The sequence below is a fragment of the Elephas maximus genome, chromosome 21 (assembly GCF_024166365.1).
Source record: "Elephas maximus indicus isolate mEleMax1 chromosome 21, mEleMax1 primary haplotype, whole genome shotgun sequence".
Classification (NCBI taxonomy): Eukaryota; Metazoa; Chordata; class Mammalia; order Proboscidea; family Elephantidae; genus Elephas; species Elephas maximus.
Window position 1 is genome coordinate 65,011,632 of NC_064839.1, and position 22,741 is coordinate 65,034,372.

The 22,741-nt window shown below is 42.5% G+C and overlaps 1 protein-coding gene and 1 pseudogene across 2 annotated transcripts in view; one reads left to right on the forward strand and one right to left on the reverse strand.

The window, feature by feature from the left end:
* SH3RF1 (SH3 domain containing ring finger 1) overlaps positions 1-22,741 on the reverse strand; it is a 208,915-nt gene that overhangs the window by 78,462 nt on the left and 107,712 nt on the right. The gene's annotated exons all lie outside the window — the stretch shown is intronic.
* On the forward strand, positions 13,579-14,267 carry LOC126065121 (leucine-rich repeat-containing protein 57-like; annotated as a pseudogene).

Genomic DNA, 22,741 nt, shown 5'->3' on the forward strand with positions numbered 1-22,741 from the left:
ATTCCACTCAGTGCCCAACTCTGTGGAAGAGAGTTCTCATTTTTGCCTCCCCTCACTACCTTCTCTAGCCTGCTATGTATCTATTACAGTCTGGTTATCACAGGGACACAATATTTCACAAGATAGCCTTGAGGAAGTAACAGTAAATAAACACAGCAATAAATATTACTGTTGGGAAGACAGACACAGAGCAAGAAAGAGAAAAAAAGCAAGCACGAGCAAGCCAGGGTACTGACAAGTACTATATTAAACTGATTCCTATAACATAGCTGATCAGACTATGACCAGGCAGGAGGGTAAGGATGGAAGCACAGACTTCATAACCAGACTGCCTGGGTTTGAATCCCAGCCGGGCCACTTACTAGTAGTGTGATCTTGGGGAGGCTAACCACTTTGTTCCTCAGCCTCTTCATCTGGATTGTGGTGAGGTTTAGTGGTTAGTGTATGTAATCCACTACAAATGAGCCAGCAGGAAGTCAGTGCTACATGCACAAACCATCACCACCACCACCATCATCATCGTCATCACCCAGTGTGAAAAGCCTGTTCACCACTGACAGAGAGCCTCTGACGACGTATTTGTTTCTACGTGGCTGGATGTTTTTTCTTTTGGGGGAATTCACATAGCAATTAAATTTTTAATACAGATTCACTGTATAACCATGCAAAGAACCTCCCTCCTAAGTAGCCTTCGGGACTTTGAAATGTGCATTTCTGAAGCACACATTCGTTTTCTGACTAGAATCTATTCATCTTCTGGTTGAGCAGAAGAAATTACAAATTCACTGACATGCACTGTTAAATAGGGGATGGCGTTTTAGATGTGGCCGTAGTTCATCCTGACAGGGTTAATGTAAGGCATTGGAAGCCTGCAGGAATTAATTGGAAATCCTATTACAGACCCAGTGACAAACAGCTCTATTCAGCATTATGGCCTGTTCTCTCAATTTTCCCCACCCCAATTAGCTGTGTTTGGCCCACTCTGTCCACATCTGTGCCAGCCAAATCCATGCACCAAGACCAGATTTAGCACTATTAGAAATCATTCCCTGATGCTCCTTGAAGAAATCTGCAAAATTCCAAATGGCCCCAGTATGGTTCTTTTGTGATACACTGACGCGGGAACCAAAGAAATACATTTCCTTCGAAGATCGCTTCCACACACCAGTGGCCTAATAGACTTATTACCTTTCCACCAAAGCAAATCTATTAAGTGTTCCTAAAATCATCAAACATCCTTAAAACGTGTGCCAAGGACACACTTTATGATAACGGTGACGTGCATTATGGTGAGCCTAGGGTTACATCCCTGTGGGTACCGCCAAAAACACATTCCTTTACACTGGCTCACTAAGTCTTGGCCGCTAAAGTTATTTCAATGATCAATAACCACAGAGAAGGCATCACGAAGCTCTGGCAATCGAATCCACGAAGGGACATTTGCACATCTGGCTGTATTTTTCTACGGCGCTCCTTTTCAATTAAATTCTAAGAGGCAAAAGAGGCAGCTTGTGTCAAGAGTCTCACAAGGAGGTTTCGCACATTAAATAAAATGAATTCTACTCTGATTTCAGACCGAGCAAAGTTCAGTGATCTTTAAAAGACTTATTCCCACTCAGACTCAGATGATTAAGGATAAACGGTTAAACGGCTTGGAAGAGCAATAAAAGAAGGCATTTTCCCTTGCAACATCTGAAGGAGAAAGCCAAAACAATTGATTTGATAGCCTAGGACTCCTCTTGTGGGTAAAAAACGTCCGGAGCCCACCGAGGCCCTGCCTTCTCATTCATCTCTGCAGAAAGGGCTGGGAGTCCTGTCATCACCCCTGCCCTCGGTGCCTTCGGCAGGCTTTCCAAACGGCTGCCTTTCTTCTGTATCCTCTCTTCAGGCCCCCCGAAGATCTGCAGAGCTTACATTTCACTGGGAGGCTCTCACTTGGCTACACATGAAAGGCAGGCTTAAAAGGAGCGAAAGCCAGAGAGAAACCGACTCTGCAGTCTAACCTTGGGTTTGCAGCTGTCATTCACACTGCCAGCTTTATCAAAAAGCCTGGCAATCGAGACAGGCGACGTATCATGAGGATTCTTAATCAAAAATACATTTCAATAAACAGCGACTACTCTGCCCATTTAAAAAAGAATAAATACGATGGAGGGCCAGCTTTTCTTTCCAAATAATTTTTTGCTTCTAAATTATACATACAGCTGTTTTATAAGACACTGTAATCCTCGTGCAGGCTGCACGCACATATTTTTGAATATATGCTTTTACGCTTGCATATCTTTGCCATCGAGTGTATTCCAATACAGCTGGCAAAGCGCTACTAGATGATTTAGCTGAGATCCTAACAGGTAAATAAAACATCCACTGCCAATTTATTTTATAGACTCTAAATGCCAAAGCCCGGATACATACATTAGGCAGCATCGTCAAATTCAAATTCCTTCACGCATTTCTTACCGCTCCATAAAGTAACAAGATTCAATGACCTACTAAATAGAAAATCGAGAAGATACTTATAGTGGGAATAGCTATAAAATCTGTATCACTCAATCATTTAGTTATGTCTAAATCACCACAAACTCTGGCTGGTTCCAATTTGACTTTCAAAAACTTTCCAGAAAGAGCTGTGGCAGAGAAAAATCACAGTGTGAAGAAAAACTGCATACAGAATAACAAAGAGTAAAACTGGTAGAGAAAAGGATTTTCTTTTTTAATGTCCTTTGTACAACAAAATAAATGCTGACTTTCCCCCAACAAGGTGATATATTTATCAGGGTGTAAGACCATTTCATGAAAATGCTGATTTTTTAACAGTAAGTTAGTCTCAAGTATCGTCTTAAAATGTCTAAGTTGGGTAATCACTCAATTATGACTTGGCTATCATTGAAAATGCTTCAACTTCAACAGAACTTCAAAGATGAGTAATACAAGTTATCTTTCTAAAGCAATATCAGAAGACACTGAGAATCCCATTAATTCCAAGTATTATTTGTTCTTTCCTTTAACATTTATTTGTGGAGAGTAGTGTGCTGGGCCATTTATATCCAGTGATCATTTTCTTAAGCTTCCACCCCCGCCCCCGGCCCCAAATTTGCTACATAAAGTCAGACCAACTTTAATCAAATCTACCAGCATTTGGAGGATAGTAACTGCAAATAACCAGAAATTGAGAAAAAACATTTTTTTTTTTTTTGCCCTTATTCTAATGTCACAGTGTTCTCTTTAATTACACATTTTCTTCAGCTTTCTCCAGTAGATTCTTGCCAGCCAGCCTTCCTCCTCTACTCCAGACCTGTTTCCAATTCCCTTCTGGCTTCGGAAAATGGGCTAACAAGGCCAGCCTTCGCACTTCTCTGGTGTCCTGGCAACTTCTTTATGTACTCAGTGCCTGCACAGCCTCCATCCGCTCCGTCCACCCCGTGCACACTCAGCCCCTATAACATGCTCTATTCACCTCCTGTGCACACTCAGCCCCTGTACACATGCTCTATTCACCCCCCGTGCACACTCAGTGCCTGCACAGCCTCCATCCGCTCCATCTACCCCGTGCACACTCAGCCCCTATACACACGCTCTATTCACCCCCGTGCACACTCAGCCCCTATACACATGCTCTATTCACCCCCCGTGCACACTCAGCCCCTATACACACGCTCTATTCACCCCCTGTGCACACTCAGCCCCTATACACACGCTCTATTCACCCCCCGTGCACACTCAGCCCCTATACACACGCTCTATTCACCCCCTGTGCACACTCAGCCCCATACACATGCTCTATTCACCCCCCGTGCACACTCAGCCCCTATACACACGCTCTATTCACCCCCTGTGCACACTCAGCCCCATACACATGCTCTATTCACACCCTGTGCACACTCAGCCCCTGTATACATGCTCTATTCACCCCCTGTGCACACTCAGCCCCGTACACATGCTCTGTTCACCCCCCGTGCACACTCAGCCCCTATACACACGCTCTATTCACCCCCTGTGCACACTCAGCCCCATACACATGCTCTATTCACCCGCCGTGCACACTCAGCCCCTATACACACGCTCTATTCACCCCCTGTGCACACTCAGCCCCATACACATGCTCTATTCACACCCTGTGCACACTCAGCCCCTGTATACATGCTCTATTCACCCCCTGTGCACACTCAGCCCCATACACATGCTCTATTCACCCCCCGTGCACACTCAGCCCCTATACACACGCTCTATTCACCCCCTGTGCACACTCAGCCCCATACACATGCTCTATTCACCCCCCGTGCACACTCAGCCCCTATACACACGCTCTATTCACCCCCTGTGCACACTCAGCCCCATACACATGCTCTATTCACCCCCCGTGCACACTCAGCCCCTATACACACGCTCTATTCACCCCCTGTGCACACTCAGCCCCATACACATGCTCTATTCACACCCTGTGCACACTCAGCCCCTGTATACATGCTCTATTCACCCCCTGTGCACACTCAGCCCCGTACACATGCTCTGTTCACCCCCCGTGCACACTCAGCCCCTATACACACACTCTATTCACCCCCTGTGCACACTCAGCCCCATACACATGCTCTATTCACCCCCCGTGCACACTCAGCCCCTATACACACGCTCTATTCACCCCCTGTGCACACTCAGCCCCATACACATGCTCTATTCACACCCTGTGCACACTCAGCCCCTGTATACATGCTCTATTCACCCCCTGTGCACACTCAGCCCCATACACATGCTCTATTCACCCCCCGTGCACACTCAGCCCCTATACACACGCTCTATTCACCCCCTGTGCACACTCAGCCCCATACACATGCTCTATTCACCCCCCGTGCACACTCAGCCCCTATACACACGCTCTATTCACCCCCTGTGCACACTCAGCCCCATACACATGCTCTATTCACCCCCCGTGCACACTCAGCCCCTATACACATGCTCTATTCACCCCCTGTGCACACTCAGCCCCTATACACACGCTCTATTCACCCCCTGTGCACACTCAGCCCCATACACATGCTCTATTCACACCCTGTGCACACTCAGCCCCTGTATACATGCTCTATTCACCCCCTGTGCACACTCAGCCCCTATACACACGCTCTATTCACCCCCTGTGCACACTCAGCCCCATACACATGCTCTATTCACCCCCCGTGCACACTCAGCCCCTGTATACACGCTCTATTCACCCCCTGTGCACATTCAGTGCCTGCACAGCCTCCATCTGCTCCGTCCACCCTGTGCACACTCAGCCCCTATACACACGCTCTATTCACCCCGTGCACACTCAGCCCCTATACACACGCTCTATTCACCCCCTGTGCACACTGAGCCCCTATACACATGCTCTATTCACCCCCTGTGCACACTCAGCCCCTATACACACGCTCTATTCACCCCCGTGCACACTCAGTACCTGCACAGCCTCCATCCCCTCCGTCCACATTCTGTGCACACTCAGCCCCTGTACACATGCTCTATCCACCCCCCTGTGCACACTCAGTACCTGCACAGCCTCCACCCACTCCGTCCACCCCCTGTGCACACTCAGCCCCTGTACACACGCTCTATCCACGCCCTGTGCACTCTCAGTGCCTGCACAGCCTCCATCCCCTCCGTCCACCCTCTGTGTACATTCAGCCTCTGTATACACGGTCTATCCACTTCCTGTGCGCACTCAGCATCTGCACAGCCTCCATCCACTCTGTCCACCCCCTGTGCACACTAAACTCCCACACACAGGCTCTATCTACCCCCTGTGCACACTCAACTCCTGCACACATGCTCTATTCACCCCCCGTGCACACTCAACTCCCACACACAGGCTCTATCTACTCCCTGTGCACACTCAACTCCTGCACACACGCTCTAGTCACCCCCCGTGCACACTCAACTCCCACACACAGGCTCTATCCACCCCCTGTGCACACAGCCCCTGCACACACACACTATCCACCTGCCGTACACACTCAGCTCCTGCACACACTCCATCACTCTCTATCCACCCCCCGTGCACAATCAGCTCCTGCTTAAAACTCCACAAATCCACCTATTCTCAGTTTCTATCCCAACTCTTGACCGAACAGCTATCACGCAGTTATAGTTTTCAGCTTTGTTTTGGCATTGGTAATAATTTGAGAAAGAGAGGGAAACAAACAAACAAAATCAAAATGCTAGGGGTAAGGAAGAAGAGACTAGGCAGTAGCTTTCTCACCAATTTCCCTTGGCTGAGCTTTCAAAAAAAAAAAAAAAACAAGATATGAGACCCTTTGTTAATCCCTGCCCCCACCCAGGAGCTACAATATAGAGAAAAGATCAGTGCGCACCTGTGGGGATTGAGGCCCCACCTCCTTGGTTTCCTCCTCCTACTCTCCAGGACAGCCTAGGGGCACAGGCTGAAAGGCAATGTTGTAGCAGGAGAAGAGGACTACAGGGCATCATTTAGGAAATACCTATATTTAGGGGACAGAAAAAACCAGCAACTACAGAGGTAGGAAGAGAGCCAGGAGAATACAACCACAGTAGCAAGAATAATTCCTGGAGCATGGTCTTGTCCACATCACCTGTGTCTTTACAATCTGGAGATAGTTCCCAATTACCTCTTAAATCAAGTTAATGTTCTAAATCATGAGTTTTATGGCCCTCCATTTGAATTGACCGTTCCACCTCATATTTTCCACTCCCAGCAAGCAAACCAGCCTGCTGTCATCACCTCCAACCTGAAACATGCCATTCCTCCCCAACCAACATTCATCCAGAACATTCCATCTCTCTCTCCACCTCCCCACCTGAGTCCCCAGCACTTGTATATATATCCTCATACACCTACAGCTGATAATTTATGTTGCATTTCTTTCATTTGCATTTTTATATCTGTCTAGACCACTGCTCTGATGCTTGGAATAAGGTGTCGATAAGGCCAAGATCAGAGATCTGATTCTTGTGAAATCCAGAATGACGGACTTTCTCCCAGATGTAACCAGCACATGTCCTTCAGGACTCAGATCAGGCATTGCCCTCTGGGGGGAAGATCTTCCTAACCTCCCACCACCCAGTCCAGGAGATGGTGTTGCTCTCATGTACACCTGGAATGTCTTATGCATACTTTTATCATGATATTTATTTCACTGAATTACAACTCTCAGTTTACAAAACTGTCTCCTCCTACTAGACCTGAACTTCCTAGAGGTCTGGGACCATGTGATATTCATCTTTATATTACAAGCACCTACCTCAGTGTCTGTGAATAAATTCTCGCTGTACAAATAAATGAAAAACTAAAGGTTGTCTCTGGTGGGCTGGGTGCTAAGATGTGGATGGCTAAGTGGAAAAATACCAAATCCAAAGGAAAGACGATTCTATGGATAGTGTGGTTCACCATCTTTGAAGGTACTCTTCATGAATAGTAACTCCTCAAATGCTGTTACTCTATCTTTTTGAAACTGTCCTTAGTGCCTACTAGCAAAATCAACCAAATTCATTGCCGTCAAGTCGATTCCAACTCATAGCAACCCTACAGGACAGAGCAGAACTGCTGCACAGGGTTTCCAATGAGAAGCTGGTGGATTTGAACTGCCAACCTTTTGGTTAGCAGCCAAGCTCTTAACTACTGTGTCACCACGCCTACTACAGTACAGAGCATATGCTGGGTACTTGATACTGAGACATGGAAGGAGTGAAAATACTGAAGGAGGAATTTCATTTCCTATCCCCTAAGGTTGCTGAGAAGCCTGGGACACAGGAAAGTGCTATAGAAAAACCTGGGAAAATCTGAGCTAGTTGGTACTGTTCACTAGTGTGCACCTGAAGGTGCACCAGAAACATATCTAAAAACAACATATTTTAGAAAGGGGCAGTCGCGTGTTTTGTATTTAGCACATAGACGGCATCTGAAAAATGTGAAGTTATGTAGCAAATCACAGCAAACAGATGTTTTTCTTACAAACTCATTTAGTGGTTATGAGGAAAGACTCATGTAGCTGATACATAGTTTTTTACTTGGATGGCCTTAAGGGAGTACCCAATAGACAGACAAATCATTAAAGAAAACAAACCTTACGAACAGCTATCAGGGAGATAGCTAAAATGAATGCAGGGAATTCATATCACTCATTGGACTGAATATTAATGTTCTGCTTCACCACACGTTTAATAATAAGGTTTGTTGTTCTTGTTATTGTCAGCTGCCGTGGAGTTGGCCACCAACTCATGGAGACCCCACGCACAACAGAACCAAACGCTGCCTGCTCCTGCGCCATCACTGTGATTAGTTCCGGATCAGACTGTTGTGACTCACTGGCTGCTTTTCAGAAGTACATTGCCAGGCCTTTCTTCCCAGTCCTTTTCAGTCTGCAAGCGCCACTAAAACCTGTTCAGCATAGCAACATGCAAGTCACCCGTGACAGAGGGGTGGTGGCTGCTCAGGAGGTGCACTGGCCAGGAATCATAATAATTAAGATTAAAAAAAAAAAAACCAACCCAAGCCCATTGCCGTCGAGTCCATTCCAACTCATAGCGACCCTACAGGGCAGAGGAGAACCTCCCCAAATGGTTCCCAAGGAGTGCCTGGTGAATTCAAGCTGCCAACCTTTTGGTTAGCAGCCATGGCACTTAACCACTATGCCACCCACCCAAACCGAACCCACTGCCGTCAAGTCGATTCTGACTCACAGCGACCCTATAGGACAGGGTAGAACTGCCCCACAGAGTTTCCAAGGAGCGCCTGGCATATTCGAACTGCCAACGTCTTGGTTAGCAGCTGTAGCACTTAACCACTACACCACCACGGTTTCCACTATGCCACCAGGGTCTCCAATAACTGTTTTGCAAAGAGTAGGAAAACCTACCAGGAAAATTCCCTACAGTAACTTAAGCTACCATTTGGAGGGCTCATGACACTATGGGGTATATATTTCCTGGTAAAAAGCTAAGTTTGTACCTATGTTTGGAAAACAGTTTGATTCCCAGCAAAGAAACTGCACTGCCTCTGCCTCAAATCACCCACCTGATCCTGAAAACCAAACCAAATCCGTTGCCGTCATGTCAATTCCGATTCACAGTGACCTTGCAGCACAGAGTAGAACTGCCCCACAGGGTTTCCAAGGAGCAGCTGGTGGATTTGAACAGCCAACCTTTTGGTTAGCAGTCAAGCTCTTAACCACTGAGTAACCAGGGCTCCACCTGATCCTGACGAGTCGGGGAGAAACAGACGGGAGGAATGACCATGTGCCAGGAACTCTGTAAAGCATCCTGTCTTATCCTTATAGAGGTCCTTATCCCTAAGGAGAATAAGAAATACAAAGGGACAGGGTGTGCGGAAGCAAGTTTTAATATTAAATAGGGAGGTTTGATATTAAATAGGGAAGGCCTCGTTTTAATTCGATTGCTCAGTTTTAATTTTCTTGTCCAGTGTTTTCATTAGTATTCGTCTGAGAGTATATTCACATAACTTAGACACGACATTAAATGTGAAAGATAGTTCACAATTTCAGAATTAAAACAACACTGGAACAGTCCCACACTTACACAGTCAATTAATATTCAACAAAGGTGAAAAGGCAATTTAATTGGAGAAAGGGAAAAAAATGAGTCTTGGCCCTTACCTCTCACCATATATAAAATTAATTTGAGAAGAATCCCAGAATTAAATGTAAAAGCATAAACTGTACGGCTTCCCGAAGAAAACACAGCAGTCTATTTTAGTGATGGGATAGGCAAATATTTCTTAAAGAGGTTAGGAAAGCAATAACTATAAAAACAGATCAAGTGGACTTCATCAAAGTTTAAAAGTCCTGATCAACAAGAGACACAGTGAAGAAAATAAAAATGAAAGTCACGGACTGGGACAAATATTCACAATACATTTACCTGCCAAAGAACTCAAATCTGGAAATGTAAAGCACCCTTACAAATCAACAACACTCAATTTAAAAATGGGCAAAGGATTTGAACCTGTACCATACCGTACCCATTGCTGTCGAGTCGATTCTGACTCATAGCAACCCTAAAGGACAGAGTAGAACTGCCCCACAGAGTTTCCAAGGAGCGCCTGGTGGATTTGAACTGCCGACCTTTTGGTTAGCAGCCATAGCACTTAACCACTACACCACCACGAACAGACACTTCAAATCCTGGTGGATTCAAACTGCCGACCTCTTGATTAGCAGCCATAGCTCTTAACCACTACGCTACCAGGGTTTCTTTCTACCCATTACAAAAAACCAAACCCACTGCCATCGAGTTGATTCCGACTCATAGCGACCCTATAGAACAGAGTAGAACTGCCCCATAGAGTTTCCAAGGAGCACCTGGCAGATTCAAACTGCTGACCTCTTGGTTAACGGCCACAGCACTTAACCACTACACCACCAGGGTTTCCTTCTACCCGTAAGAGTGATTAAAATTAAAAAACAAAAACAAAAAACAAAAAACCTGACAACATACGTGGTCAAAGATGTGAAGCAACTAGAACTCTTACACATTGCTAGTGGAACGGTACAAATGCTTTGGAAAAAGATGCTTGACAGTTTCTTCTTATAAAGTTATACAAATACCTATTCTATGAGCCAGCAATTCCATTCCTGGGTGTTTAGCCAAGAGATATGAAAACATACACCCACACAAAAATTTATATAAAAATGTTCATCGCAGCACTATTCATAATACCAAAAAATGAAAACAACCCAATGTCCACCAACTGAACAGATAAACAATGGAATCCTACTCAGCCATAAAAAAAAAAAAAGGAATTATTGATACACTAGTGAAAAAAAAATCCAGAAGTACTGTCTAATTACACTTACATGACATTCCAAAGAACTGGTTAAACGAACCTATTGTAAGAGAAATCAGAACAGTGGTTGCCTATGAGGAGTAGGGAAGGAGATGGGAAACTTACTGAGATTTAGACTATGCTCTGTATCTTGACTGAGATGTTAGTTATCCAGGTGTATACATTTGTCAAAACTCATTGGACTGTGCACTTATGATTTCACAGATATAAATTTATATCTGTGTGCAGTTCACAAACACAAATTTTACTTCAATATAAAAACGTTTAAAAGAATAAGCCGATGGTGGCAGGTAGGAAAAAAGAATTTAGAAATGGCCATATATACCAGATATGTGACAATGTATGGAGGAAAAGATACAAAAACATCACAGTGAAAAACAAGTTACACTGTCAATTGTCAAGAGAACTTTAGAATGGTAAAACTGGAAAAGTAAGAAATTTGAAGTCCAGAAATATGGAAATTAATGCCTAGAAAGATGGTTACTTTCTAAAAGGAAATCCATCACTGATGTACAGAAATGGGTGTACGCAATGTAGAGCTTTGTAAAGTGAAGAACACTCAAGCAAGTCCCATCCTCATCACCAACTATATCAAACCAGTCCAGGGAAACTAAATGCCTCATCTCTGATGCCAAAGAGGAGCCCTGGTGGTGCAGTGATTAAGTAATTGGCTGCTAACTGAAAAGTAGTCAGCGGTTTGAACCCACCAGGTGCTCTGCCAAGAGAAAGATGTGGCAGTCTGCTTCTATAAAGATTAGAACATAAAACCCTATAGGGCAGTTCTACTCTGCCCTATAGGATTGCTATGAATTGGAACTGCACATCTGGTATGAGGTTTTGATCTGATACCAAACGTGTGGTGGATAACAAATCCCACTCCACATGACAACTGCATCTCTTAGAAATCTCAACTTCCCTTCCCTGGTCAGTCCACACCCCAGATGCAGCACAGCCCTTTCTCTCTCATCCCCATTCACCCAGGGTTATGTCAGCTGGTACCAGTCCCTTCTCTGCTTCTCAAGTCTGATAATCCATTGGATTGACTCACAACCTCCAGGGAAAGGGCTATCTTTAAACTAGCAGAAAAAAGGACACAAACACCATAGGGTGAGGTAGGGGAAGGGTCTCCATGCAGAGTTTCTATGTCCCCAGGAGGACGGGTTTACCCTCCCAAGAGTAGGTGTTCGCTCTCACCAACCAGGAAGCTCCACTGAGCATGTCCTCCAAGGCCTTTATTGGCCTCACTATATGGCCATAACATGGGCACTCAGGTCATCCCTCTATCTAATGAGGCCCCACTCACTGGTCTGGATGTTGGTTTGGCTCTCATGAACGAGGAACAAAGGCCACATTGTTTACTGCAAGGGGGTATCACACTTCGCAAGGGCCTGTGTTATAATATGGCCCTATACTTACCACCACTAGTCAGCCTCTCCCTAGATGTCCAGCACACATTCTGAATCCCATAAACAAAAGGAACAGAAGACTACAGCATATTTAATGGAGAGAGATAAAGATGATTAAAAGTGTTGCAAAAAACTGTTGTAAAAACTGAGATATATCAGTGGGGCACGATTAGAGTAAGTCTTCAAATACAATGAAAATGTTTTATACAAGGGAAAGTAAGACTGCTTCATATTCACTGACAAAAAAATACAAGCTTAAACTGATGCATGCATTATTTAAGTTGCATAAAAGAATTTCCTGAGAGAGAGGGTTGTGAAATATTGCAATGATTACGATCCCTCTTTCACTGGAGATGTTTCAAAATAGAGCAGTCCCATGAGCTTGGTTCTGCCCAAAGGAAAGGAGCAGATTATGACTTATGATCTCTAGTAGTACTCTGATTTCTTGGGAAATCAGATCACTTGAAAGAGCAATTTTATTCTTGATGATTTTGCCCTTTGGGCTTTTTTTTTTCTTTTTCTTTTTCTTTTTTAGGGGTGGAATCTCAAGATGAAGGTAGCGGTGAGGTATGGGAGAGTGAGCAGGGAGGAGACATTTGGAAAGAAGACAAAATGGGAATATGAATTAGTCTATAGAAGTCAAATCAAGCCAGCCTCAATACTCAGAAGTCTATCACAAAAAAAAAAAAAAAAAAAACCAAACCCGTTGCTGTCACGCAATTCTGAATCATAGCAATCTTGTAGGACACAGTAGAACTGCCCCCATAGGGATTCCAACCAAGGCTGTACATCTTTACGGAAGCAAACCACCGTATCTTTCTTCCACAGAACAGCTGGTGGGTTCAAACCACTGACCTTTCAGTTGGTAGCTGAGCACTTAACTACTGCACCATCCAGGCTCTCTAGTCTACGAGAACCTATCATAAAGTCATCAGGAAAAGTAGAAGCAATTGCAGCTGTAGTCAGGCTCACCGACCTGCCTTTCATCTCATTATTTTTGATTATGTCAAAAGAACTAATACAAAATATGTGGGTATCACCATTACTACCATACAAAAGAGTATTTTGATAGTCAATGAAACGTGAAGTTTACTTAGTGAAGACTGAGTTATTAGTTCAGGGTAACGTCCTCTTACTTCGAAATATAATCTTACAAGGAAATAAACCAACACCGTGAAATAAATAGGGTAGAATTAAGGTCTTAAAAATTAACTGACTCTTTTCTCTCTCACACACACACACACACACACACGCAAATTATATATATATATGCATATGCTCTGGAATTTTGTTTATCGAAAAGCATTAACGGAGGGGCTCTGGGTCTTCCTCTGCCGAGCAGACTGTGAGGTGAGGGGTAGGATGGGGAACAGTGGCCTCCACATTCATGTGGAGACCAAGCAGAAAACGGGTGTCTTTCAGCTCAAAGACTGTGGGCTGACCAAGTTCCCCTCAGAGTTGCAGACGCTGACGAGCAACCTCAGGACTGTCGACTTGTCCAAGAACATCAAGAGACCTCAGCCTATCCTGATAGGGAAGTCCACTCTGCTGAAGAACCTCTCCCTCAACAACAAACTAATTGTTCTACCTGATGTGCTGTGCAATCTGAAAAAACTAGAAATACTAAGCCTAAATAACAATCACCTGGTACAGCTACCATGGCCCTTTGGGCAACTCTCCGCTCTCAAGACGCTGAGCCTCTCTGGGAACCAACCTGGATATGGATAGCCTACGGCACCTGGATGTGATGGAGCTCTCTCAGAACCAGATGCAGAGTATACGTGATATAGTGGGGGAGCTTCAGATCATGGAACTCAGCCTCAACCAGAACCAGGTATCTCAGATCTCACTGATGGTATCTTGCTGTCCTCATCTCAACGTTCCGTGTCTGGAAGAGAACTCTCTTGAGCTCAGCATGCATCCTTAGTGATGCCCAGATCTGTCTGCTGGCTGTGGAAGGCAGTCTTTTTGAGACAAAGAAACCTAGAGAACTAGAAGGCTATGGTAAGTACATGGGGAGGTTCACAGCCACCAAGAAGACGTTTGCATGATGTTCTCCAGGAGCACAGAAACCTTACAGGACACTGACTTGGAACCTCTGTTGGAACCTGGCTGAATCAAAAGCTCCCGTCATTATCAAAGATATCTAGACTAACGAGATGACACTCCAGGAGATAATTTCACTCAACAGTCTTTGTCCTTTTCAGGGCTCACTTAAGCTAAAAGAAAAAGGATCAAGACATAGGAAGAGTCCTCCATTTTGAATCATGGATAGGGCAAAGGACAATGTTGATCTTTAAACCATCGTTAGTTTGGCTTTAAGAAACCAGTAGCTAGTTGCTATTTATACGGTGAGGGAGTGTAGCCTAGGAACAAAATAGCTCCACGTCACAACTTGAAATTTCATGTTTAGTTCTGAAGTGTTCATAAAGTCAACTGCCATTCCACCTCTGTGTTAATACTTCATACTTTCATGAAATTCAAATAGTTTCTGAAGGGCTGCTTTGGTTAGTCTAAGGATTTATGATTTTTTTCCCGTCCATCAGTTCAATTGCAGTGTTTATCCTTAGAATTTATAATGTATCTAAGTAATATGGGATGATCTGTCTTGATTTTTTAAATGTGGGCTTTGTCAGAGAAGCACTGAAACACCAAGAGATGGTCCCCAAGGCTGCAGTGGCAAATTCTTTCCTATCGCAGGTGCCTTATTGGTAGAGGTCTCTGAAGAGATAAAACCATACATGCAAAACTTCTAAAAGGAATTTTGATCATCAAGATCCTCCTGAAATTTTGTTAGAAATAATGTCTTATTTCTAGTAACACTTTGCCCTTTCTGTATTTTTCACTCTACTAATCAAATTACCTATGAAGAAACCATTGCTACGATATTTTAAAATAATCTATGTTTATCAAGTTTATTTTCTGTCTGAATGAGAGAATATACTAAATAAAGAATTTTTAATGGGAAACAAAACTATTAATAGAAAGCTGAGTGCAGAGGCAACCTTAAAGTTTTCCCAACTAGGATCTTTCATCCTTGGTTAAGTCTGTTGGAAAACGAACTTTTAAAAATGGTTTGTAAATATTCTATGGTACTAAAATGAGTGTTGCTGGAAGATATTAATTGCCTATACTCCCCAATTTCTCCATTATATGACTGCTCAAAAAATGCTTCCAGAAAGAAAAATGTCCATTTACAATTAATAATTTTACCAATAGATTGTTATTTTAAAACAAGTAGTTTTAGTAAAAACAAAAAAATCATTGCCTTCAAGTCGATTCCAACTCATACCAACCCTACAGAACAGAGTAGAACTGCTCCAAGGAGTAGCGGTTGATTTGAGCTGCCAATCTTTTGGTTAGCAGCCATAGCTCTGACCACTGCACCACCAGTAAACAGTGTATTCCAATTCATGTGTATTCATTACCAAAAATAAGATATAGAGCAACTGATGGGGACGAAGTTTACTAAAAGTAAGATCAGACAAGCCTAAATCCAACTCTTGATGTTGTTAGGGGCCATTGAGTTGGTTCCGACTTACAGCCACCCTGTGTAACAACGGAACAAAACACAGCCTGGTCCTGCACCATCCTCAGTTCTCACAATCGTTTCTATGCTTGAGCCCATTGTTGGAGCTACTGTGTCAATCCATCTTGTCGAGGGTCTTCCTCTTTTTCGCTGACCCTCTACTTTACCAAGCATGGTGTCTTTCTCCAGGGACTGATCCCTCCTGATAACATGTTCAAAGCACGTGAGATGCAGTCTGACCATCCTTGCTTCCAAGGGGCATTCTGGTTGTACTTCTTCCAAGACAGGTTTACTTGTTCTCTTGGCAGTCCACGGTATATTCAATGTTCTTCACCAACACCACAAATCAAAGGCATCAATTCTTTGGTCTTATGAATCATCCAGCTTTTGCATGCGTATGAAGTGACTGAAAACACCACAGCTTGGGCCAGGCGCACGCTGGTCTTCAAAGTGACACCTTTGCTTTTCAACACTTTAAAAAGGTCCTTTGCAGCAGATTTGCCCAATGGGATGTGTCCTTTGATTTCCTGACTGCTGCTTCAATGGGTGTTGATTGTGGGGCCAAGTAAAATGAAATCCTTGACAACCTCAGTCTCTTCGCCATTTATCATGATGTTGCTCATTGGTCCAGTTGTGAGAATTTTTGTTCTCTTTATGTTGAGGTGTAATCTGTACTGAAGGCTGTGGTCTTTGATCTTCATCAGTAAGTGCTTCAAGCCCTCTTCACTTTCAGCAAGCAAGGTTGTGTTATTACTGCATAACACAGGTTGTTAATGAGTCTTCCTCCAATTCTGATGCTGCATTCTTCATATCTTCCCCAAAATAATTAAACAGTAGGATATAAATTACAGGTGTGTTCCACCAAAATAAATCATTTACATAAAACTGATGTATCACTTTTTTCACGCAGTGGGTTTTTTTTTTTTTTTTTTTGTAAATAATACACAGCAAAGAATACACAATCAAATGAGAGTCCATGGATGCACTGAGATTACTCGGTTTGCTTTTTAAAAATATCTTTATCGAAATATAATTTACATATAATACGGTTCATCTAAGACTACTTTTTTTAAGCATTTAATACATGCTGCACAAGATGACAGAACATTCTGGCTCTTCGGAATAATACAATATTTGAGATGATTAAAAACTGATCATCTAAATATCTTTAGCCATGGCAACCCATTAAATTACAGGTTTTAAACCCATATAACAGACTACTTCTGTATATTTTTAACAGACTACTTCTGTATATTTTTAAAAATTGTTTTAATTAACAGGTTCACTGGGCAAAGCAACTAGTTTTCCATGTTCACACTGTGAGCTCCTTGAGGGTGGTGACTGGGTCTCAATCATCTTTGTGTCCTGACAGCCCATCACACACCTGACGGAGAATCAGCTCAGGCTCTTTGTTAGATGACTGCTCTTCTGTTGCCTCTTGCTTCATTCCATCCGATATAGCTCTTCCAGGTTCAAAGTCTTAAAATGTAGCTTTCAACAGATCATTCGTCTGATCAATCATTTTCTAAGTCCTTCGTTATGGGTCCAACTACACTGCAGCGAATAATGTCTACATAATCATAACACTGCAAATACTTTTTTCTGAGTGGGGATTAAATATCTAGAATTGATCTCTACATAGAGTAAGGAAGAGCTCATTATAGTGACAGAATGGAATGTTCTAAATGCTGACAATATGAACATAGCAACACACTGAACAGAAATCAGGAGTTAGGGAAAGGGAGGTGGGAGGTAGAAGAAGGAACCTAAATTTCATTGTCTGGTATCCAAAACTGATACTATCTAAGGCTAAGAAATCAAGAAATAGAAACACAGTATTTGGGCAGTCTGAATCCACCAGCCACTCTCTGGAAACCCTACGGAGCAGTTCTACTCTGTCCTACAGTGTCTCCATGAATCGGAATCGACTTGATGGCATCGCGTTTGGTTTTTGGTAACCATATAGTAAATTAGCACTTACAAAAAAAATTAAAAGAAAAAAAGCTAGGTAGATTTGACTATTGTCCCTAAATACTCACCCCCTACTCCCACGCCCAGCTACTCCTAGTTATTCTTGATTAGGACATTCAGTGACACTAACAACTGACTGACTCCTGTGTGTTAACGCAATATCAACAGAAAACCAGCAAAATCCCCGTGTTATTTAGATGCCATCTCTTTTAACAAATACAGGCTTCTAAATTCCTTTATGAATATAAAAAGTAGCAAATATACACAATAAATCCAATTGTTAAAAAGAGAAAACCAAGACACAAATCGTCTCCACAGTCACGCTCCCAGCTTCTGCAAGCCCTCGTCATTCCATTACATAGTGTGATTTCCCCTGGAGAGTTCACATCTAGGAGCTGGTGATCCTGAGGCACTGCAGATCATGGGGCCCAGAGGGGTAAATGTGTTAGCTTTGGAGAAAATAATACAAACCTAAGCACCTTCCTTCAATTCATGAAAGGTCAGTTTATGGAACCTGCAAAATATGTAAAAGTCACTTGACATATCACCTTCAAAAATACCTGCTTCTTATGCAAACTTAAATCAAAGTGCTAACGACCAGCTACCTAATCACTTACAAGTTATTTTTAAAGAGGGGAGGTAGCGAATTGACAGTAGTATGAATTCTTGGAACCTAAGCCATAATAAAAACTTAGTCAACCAGAGACAAGATTTGCAAATGTTTAAAAGAATTTTCCTCTTTTTCACAGTCTTTTAGAAATATAAGTGCACTCCACCATCACCACCACAGATCTGACTTTAGGGATATAGCATTACACTTCAATTTTAATTTCCCTTGAGTTATTACAGAATTCAACTGAGAAAGAAGAATGAGCAGAGAAGATTGGGAAGGAGAACAGTCCTTATTCTTTAGCTCCTCTAAATGGGGTTCATAGACCCACAGCACCAGCATCACCCGGGAGCTGTTTAGACCTGCTGAGTCAGAATACGAACTTAACAGGAACTCCAAGGGATCTGTATGCATGTTTTATACCGTGTTGGGGCTGCTCTAGGTATGAAAGCAATCATTGTTTATATTTATATACATATTGTTGTTGTTGCTGCTGTTATTAGGTGCCATCGAGTTGGTTCCAACTCATAACCACCCCATGTATTACAGAACAAAACACTGCTCAGTTCTTCACCATGCTCACAATCACTGTTATGCTTAAGGCTATTGTTGCAGCCACTGTGTCAATCCATCTCTGAGCATCTTCCTCTTTTTCGCTGACCCTGTACTCTACCAAGCATGATCCCTCCTGATAACATGTCCACAATATGTATGATGCAGCCTTGTCATCCTTGCTTTGAAGGAGCATCCTGGTTGTACTTCTTCCAAGACAGATTTATTTGTTCTTTTGGCAGTCCATGGTATATTTAATATTCTTCACCAACACCACAATTCAAAGGTGTCAATTCTTCTTCGGTCTTCCTTATTCATTGTCCAGCTTTCGCATGCATATGATGCAATTGAAAATACCATGGCTTGGGTCAGGTGCACCTTAGTCTTGAAGGTGACATCTTTGCTTTTCAACACTTTAAAGAGGTCTTTTGCAGCAGATTTGCCCAATGCAATGCATCTCTTGATTTCTTGACTGCGGCTTCCATGGGTGTTGATTGTGGATCCAAGTAAAATGAAATCCTTGACAACTTAAATCTTTTCTCCATTTATCACGATGTTGCTTATTGGTCCAGTTGTGGGAATTTTTGTTTTCTTTATGTTGAGGTGTAATCCATACTGAAGGCTGTTGTTGTTAGGTACTATGGAGTCAATTCCAAATCACTGTGACCCAATGTGACAGGGCAGAACTGCCCCATAGAGTTTCCTATGCTGTAATCTTTATAGGAGAGCCCTGGTAGCATAGTGGTTAAGAGCTCTGATGTTAACCAAAAGGTCGGCAGTTTGAACCTACCAGCTGCTCCATGGAAACCATATAGGGCAGTTCTACTCTGTCCTATAGGGTCACTATGGGTCGGAATCGACTTGTCAACAATGGGTTTGGTCTTGGTTTTAATCTTTATGGGAGCAGATCGCCTGGTCTGTCTCCCACAGAGCTGCTGGGTGGGTTGGCAGCCAACCTTCCAGTTAGCAGCTGAGCACTTAATCATCGTGCCACCAGGGCTCCATACATATATAATTGGATTCATACCTAAAAACCAAACCCGAATCCTTTGCCGTCTCATTGATTCTGACTCATAGCATCCCCACAGGACACAGCAGAACTGCCCATAGGGTTTCCAAGGAGCAGCTGGTAGATTCAAACTGCTGACCTATTGGTTAGCAGCCAAACGCTTAGCCACTGCGTGACCAGGGCCCCGATTCATAGCGAGAACAGCCCTGTTAGGTGCATATTCTGACTAGTGTGGCAGTGTAATAGGTTCTAAAATCAGGTAGTGTGAGGCCTCCCACTTTGTTCTTCAGTAATGCATTACATATCCAGGGCCTCTTCCCTTTCCATATGAAACTGGTGATTTGTTTCTCCATATCATTAAAAAATGCCATTGGAATTTGGATTGGGATTGCATTGTATCTGTAGATCACTTTGGGTAGAACTGACATTTTCACAACGTTGCGTCTTCCTATCCATGAGCGAGGTACGTTTTTCCACTTATGTAGGTCTCTTCTGGTTTCCTGCATTTGCAGTAGTATCTTGTAGTTTTCTTTGTATAGGTCTTTTACATCTTCGGTTAGATTTATTCCTAAGTATTTTATCTTCTTGGGGGCTATTGTAAATGGTATTGATTTGGTGATTTCCTCTTAGAAGTTCTCTTTGTTGGTGTAGAGGAATCCAACTGATTTTTGTATGTTTATCTTGTATCCTGATACTCTGCTAAACTCTTCTATTAGTTCCAGTAGTTTTCTGGTGGATTCTTTCGGGTTTTCCACGTGTAAGATCGTGTCATCTGCAAATAGAGATACTTTTACTTCTTCTTACCAATCTGGATGCTCTTTCTTTTTCTAGCCTAACTGGCTCTGGCTAGGATTTCCAGCACAATGTTGAATAAGAGTGGTGATAAAGGGCATCCTTGTCTGGTTCCCGTTCTCAAGGGGAATGCTTTCAGACTCTCTGCATTTAGGATTATGTTGGCTGTTGGCGTTATATAAATGCCTTTAATTATACTGAGGAATCTCCTTTCCATTCCTATTTTGCTGAGAGTTTTTATCATGAATGGGTGATGGACTTTGTCAAATGTCTTTTCTGCATCAATTCATAAGATCATGTGGTTCTTGTCTTTTATTTATGTGATGGATTACATTGATTGTTTTTCTAATGTTAAACCATCACTGTATACCTGGTATGAATCCCACTTGGTCATGGTGAATTATTTTTTTGATATGTTGCTGAGTTCTATTGGCTAGAATTTTGTTGAGGACTTTTTCATCTATGTTCATGAGGGATACCGATCTGTAATTTTTTTTTTTTTTTTTTTGATGTCTTTACCTGGGGTTGGTATCAGGGTTACGCTGGCTTCATCGAATAAGTTTGGGAGTATTCTATTCTTTTCTCTGCTCTGAAATACCTTTAGTAGTAGTGGTGTTAACTCTTCTCTGAAAGTTTGGCAGAATTCTCCAGAGAAGCAGTCAGGGCCAGGGCTCTTTTTTTGTTGGGAGTTTTTTAATTACCTTTTCAACCTCCTCTTTTGTTATAGGTTTATTTAGTTGATCTAAACCTCTGCGTTAGTTTAGGTAGGCAGTATGCTTCTAGAGATTTGTCCATTTCCTCTAGATTTTCAAATTAGTTAAAGTACAATTTTTCATAGTATTTTATTATCATTCTTTTAATTTCATTTGGTTCTGTTGTGATATTGCCCACTTCATTTCTTATTCAGGTTATTTGCTTCCTCTCCTGTTTTTGTCAGTTTGGCCAATGGTTTACCAACTTTGTAGATTTTTTCAAAGAACCAGCTTTTGGTCTTGTTAACTCTTAAAATTGTTTTTCTATTCTCTAGCTCATTTAATTCTGCTCTAATTTTTATTATTTGCTTTCTTCTGGTACCTGAGGGTTTATTTTGCACTTCTCTTTCTATTTGTTCAAGTTGTAGGGTTAATCTTCTGACTTTGGCCCTTTCTTCTTTTTGGATGTGCCCATTTATTGATATAAATTGACCTCTGAATACTGCTTTTGCTGTGTCCCAAAAGTTCTGGTAGGATGTGTTTTCATTCTCATTTGATTCTATGAATTTCTTTATTCTATCCTTAATTTCTTTTACAATCCAGCAGGTTTTTTAGCAAGGTGTTGTTCAGTTTCTACGTGCTTGATTTTTTTTTTTCCTTGCTTTTTCTGTTATTGATTTCTACTTTTATGGCTTTATGGTCAGAAAAGATGCTTTGTAGTATTTCAATGCTTTGGACTCTGTTAAGGTTTGCTTTATTGCCTAATATGTGGTCTATTCTGGAGAATGTTCCATGTGTGTTGGAAAAGAAAGTATACTTGGCTGCTGTTGGGTGGAGTGTTCTGTATATGTCTATGAGGTCAAGTTGGTTGACTGTAGCATTTAGATCTTCCGTGTCTTTGTTGGGCTTCTTCCTGGATATTCTGTCCTTCACCGAAAGTGGTGTGTTGAAGTCTCCTATTATTATTGTGGAGCTGTCTATCTCTCTTTTCAATGCTGTTAGAGTTTGTTTTATGTATTCTGGAGCCCTGTCACTGGGAGCATAAATGCGTAATATGGTTATGTCTTCCTTGGACTGACCCTTTAATCATTACTTAGTGTCTTTCCTCATCCTTTGTGGTGGATTTTACTTTAAAGTCTATTTTGTCAGAGATTAATATTGCCACTTCTGCTCTTTTTTGATTGTTTTTTTTTTTCTCCCCATCCTTTGAGTTTTAGTTTGTGTCTTTAAGTCTAAGGTGTGTCTCTTGTAGGCAGCATATAGACTGATTGTGGTTTTTTAAATCCATTCTGCAGCTCTGTCTCTTTATTGGTGCTTCTCGTGCATTTACATTCAGCGTAATTATTGGTAGGTGTGAGTTTAGTGCTGTC